The 4,555-nt window shown below is 45.1% G+C and overlaps 1 pseudogene; it reads left to right on the top strand.

Moving 5' to 3' along the window:
• Positions 1-3,639, top strand: part of LOC105241679 — a 5,901-nt pseudogene extending 2,262 nt beyond the window's left edge.
• Positions 3,640-4,555: the final 916 nt, after the last annotated feature.

The raw sequence follows: 4,555 nt of genomic DNA, 5'->3' as shown, positions 1-4,555 counted from the left end.
GGGGGGGGGGGGGTGCAGCAGGAGAAGCAGACTCCCCGCTGGGCAGGGAACAAGATGCAGGATCGATCCCAGGACCCTGGGATCATGACCTGAGCCGAAGGCAGACACTTAACCAACTGAGCCAGCCAGGCGCCCTCCACAGTCTTTATTTGGATGAATTTAATTTTTGAGTGCAAATATTACTCAACATATACAAGCTTGACAAAACCCACCTAACCTAAAGAGTGTCTAAATCAGATAACTATTCAATTATCTGACTCATTTCAGAGACTTTCCAGGTGTCTCCACTACCTGTTTCAGGAAACATGCTCCACTGTTACTGTACTGTTTGCTTTTCTGTGGACACCTTACACACAGCTTCATTTTGAAGCATCGCCTCTTGGGGTCTTGGCCTCTTCCCCACATTAGCCAGGAAGCAATACTGAAAGTCTCCAGTTTTTTCTCAAGTGAGACATTCACTGTGCTAATCTGAGTTCTTTGCAAACAATCATCAGTTTGCATCCCGGGTAGCTAAATATTAATTAGAAGGCAATTGGGGTGGAGGGATGTAGAACAAAGTTTTCTTTAAAACTGTATTGTAAATAATGATTGGAATCCAAGTCCAACCCACAAAAGTTGGATTCACACATAATAAAGTTGAAACCACTCAGATTTTGGTATATATATATAGTAGGCACTCAGTATGTGTTTGCTGGATGAATGAATATTGATGGGCCATCTGGATGGCTCAGTTAGTTAAGCAGCTGCCTTGGGCTCAGGTCCTCATCCCAGGGTCCTGGGATCGAGTCCCACATTGGGTTCCCTGCTTAGCAGGGAGTCTGCTTCTCCCTCTCCCTCTGCCTCTGCTGCTCCCCCTGATTGTTCTTTCTTCCTCCCTCTCTCTCTGTCAAATAAATAAATAAAATCTTTAAAAAAAAAAAAGAAAAAGAGAAAGAAAAATCCATATAGTAGGGGGAAAAAGGATACAGTTGCTGTCTCAAACTATTTGGTTTCTGGGGCACCTGGGTGGCGCAGTGTCTGCCTTCGGCTCAGGGCATGATCCCAGAGTTCTGGGATCAAGCCCCACATCAGGCACCTCTGCTGGGAGCCTGCTTCCTCCTCTCCCACTCCCTCTGCTTGTGTTCTCTCTCTCGCTGGCTGTCTCTCTCTGTCAAATAAATAAATAAAATCTTAAAAAAAAAAAACCCAAACTGTTTGGTTTCTGCAAGAGTTTGGATATTGAGGATTATTGCGTTATTTGCAAGGACATATTTGGTTCCTGAGTTAAAATAGTGAGTGGTCTGTTATTTAGAAAGGCTTTTCTCTCTCTGAGACCAGATACTCAATTAAATTTTTTCTAGATTTAATGGATTTATTTAATTTTTAATCTGTCTAGAATTTATTTTGGTCTGAGTTATGAAGTGGGCACCGGACCCACATTCCTCACCCACAGAGTTTGTGAGCATAAGATGGTTATGGTTTTATACCATTAAATTTGGGGTAGTTTGATACAACAATAGAAACCAGAATATAAAGCATGACACATTCAAAGAACCCAAAAGAAGGTGGTATGGCAGACCAACGTGGGCTCTTACTGGATACCTGAAGTAACAACCATCTCTGCTGCTTTCTACCATGAGAAGTCCAAAATCAGATAAAGAGAATGGCAAGATCATCCGAAGCATGTGTGGTTGGGAAAATTATGGTGACGTGGTTTATGCCTCTCTATAATCCCTAAACCGAGCAAAACACATTATTCATTTTCAGTCTCTCCCATTTACTATACAGATAAACAGAGAGGTCTCTGGTTCCACCCAAGTTTGCTTTACATCAGGCTTCCTTATAGCGCAGAGCCCCACCCTGAGCAACAACCCAACAGATGTCTCAGCTGCCTCCTCGTGCTCCTGTTCCGCAGCCTGCTAACGCCAGGCCACCACTGCACACCCTGGCCATGGTTCCGTCCCACCTCCAGCAAAGCTATCTTCCTGTTAGTTGCCCTAGTTCCCCGAACACTGGAGAAAACAAAGCGAAAAATGTAGTTTCTTTTGGCCCAGATATGATTCCCCTGTTCCCTGGGCCATTCTACAATGGTATCTATTTCAAGGACACCCTGCTGTGGCTCACTCTACCCTATATTGATTGTATGGCTTTGCATGAATTGTAAATCAGGAGGCATTAGATCTTTAGGGCATTTGCACATGGTTTTCACTGTGGAATGCACTCAGGGTGCAGGGCAAATGCCTGCTGACCCCATGTTTATTTTTTCAGCTGGTGATTGAAACTCTGGCCCAGTTATAATAGATGGGAATGCCAAAGTCTTGTCCATTTTCAACTTTAGTGCAAATCTTGCATTGAATAGGAGTCATATTTCTACTCTCAGCATGTAAAATAAAAGTAACTGTCATGTATGTGTTTCCAAAGTAAATATCGTTGTGTTTAGCCCTCCCACCTCCACCCCATAGAACAGTTTTTTTATTTAAAGACATGAACATGGAAAAATAATATTCCAGGGCTTCTCTGGGAATGTTATTAATATCTCCAAGAATGGGGGGCACCTGGGTGGCACAGTCGGTTAAGCATCTGACCCTTGATTTAGGCTCAGGTCCTGATCTCAGGGTCGTGAGATCAAGCCCTGCATGGGGCTCCACACTGAGCGCCGAGTCTGCTTAAAACTCTGTCCCCCACCCCCGCATGCTCTATCTCTCAAATAAATAAATAAATTTTAAAAATATATATCTCTAAGAATGGGCAGACCCGTGAGCATGTACTGTTGGCCGATACACTGGGTGTGAAGCAGTTCCTTACAGTAGTGCACGCTTTGAGGAAATCTGCAAGGAGGTGAAGGCCTAAATCAAGAAGATCAGTTACAACTCTGAGGTTGTCATCTTTGTGCCCATCTCAGGCTGGCATGGGGACAACATGATGGAACCCAGCACCAAGATGTCCTTGTGCAGAGGCTGGAAGATCACCAGGAAGGAAGTAAACATGGTGGCCATGAAACTGCTAGAAGCATCATGCCCCCTTCCTGCCCTATGGACAAGCCCCTGCGGCCACCTCTACAGAACGTATACAAGATGGAAGGCATCAGCATTGGTGCCCATGGACCGGGTGGAAACAGGCTTCCTCAAGCCAGGCATGGTGGTGACCTTTGCCCCCTACAACATGGCCACGGAGGTCAAGTCTGTAAAGATGCACCATGAGGTGGCTGAGGCCCTGCCAAGTGACAATGTGGGCTTCAAAGTGAAGACTGTGTCAGTGAAGGACATCAGGTGGGGCTATGTGGCAGGAGATAGCAAGAATGATTTGCCCTTAGACGTGGGGAACTTCATTTCCCAGGTGATCATTCTCAACCACCCTGGCAGCATTGCAGCTACTCACCCGTTCTGGACTGCTGCCCGGCAGACATCAGGGAGAAGACTGGCGCTCAGGCAAGAAGCTGGAAGACAACCCAAAGCCCCGAAGTCTGGGGATTCAGCCATCATTCAGATAATTCCATGAAAGCTCATGTGTGTGGAAAGCTTTGGTCGCTTTGGTCGCCCTTTGGTCGCTGTGTGTGACATGAGGCAGACAGTGGCTGTTGAGGTCCTCAAGGCTGTGAAGAAAACAGCAGCAACTGGTGGCAAAGTCACCATGTCTGCCATGAAAGCGGCCAGGAAGTGAGTGGTGACAGCAACTTCAGGCCTTTCCAGGACGGGGGCTGCCTAGGAGGAGCCACAGCTGGAAAAGAAGGTCTCAAAGAGAAGCCTTGGACTTACTCTTCTCTTGCCTGAACTATCTTAAACATGTCCCCTGCGAATGCAGTTTTCTTTTTGCTGATGAGTTTGAAGCATGGGAATAAAGCACAGCAAGTCTTCCTTTGGGTGGCTGGGGGGGGGGGCAGGCTTTTCTTTTGATTATAAGACTTTTAAAAAAAATTTTATTTATTTTAAGTAATCTCTGTACCCCACATAGGGCTCCAACTCCCAACCCTGAGATCAAGAGTCACATGCTCTTCCAACTGAACCAACCAGGCACCCCGTAATTATAAAGTCTTTCAAAAAATTATTCTACTCTGTACCCTGTGACCACTGTTCTGCCTGTAGTATCCTACACCTCCTTAGCTGAATAATATACTCCTTTTCTATGTATTAATCATTTAATAAATATTGACTGAGTGCCTACTGTGAGCCAGATATTGGGGATTCAAGGGTGCTCAAGATAGACAAAATAGAGGTTCTTTCCTTAATGACACCTATATTTAGGTTCAGGGAGACAGTAAACAAGTAAATACATAGATGAGGTAATGTTTGTTTGTTTATTTATTTATTTTAATATTTTATTTATTTATTTGAGAGAGAGAGAATAAGCAGGGAGGAGGGGAGAAGGAGAGGGAGAAGCAGGCTCCCCGCTGAGCAGGGAGCCCCATGCAGGGCTCGATCTCAGGACCCTGGGATTATGACCCGAGCAGAAGGCAGCCACTTAACCAACTGAACCATTCAGGCACCCCTATTTATTTATTTATTTACTTACTTATTTAAGTAATCTCTACACCCAATGTGAGGCCCAAACTCACAGCTCAAAGATCAGAGATCAAGAG

The sequence above is a fragment of the Ailuropoda melanoleuca genome, chromosome 4 (assembly GCF_002007445.2).
Source record: "Ailuropoda melanoleuca isolate Jingjing chromosome 4, ASM200744v2, whole genome shotgun sequence".
In the NCBI taxonomy this organism is placed as follows: domain Eukaryota; kingdom Metazoa; phylum Chordata; class Mammalia; order Carnivora; family Ursidae; genus Ailuropoda; species Ailuropoda melanoleuca.
This window is presented reverse-complemented; position numbering and strand designations above follow the sequence as displayed.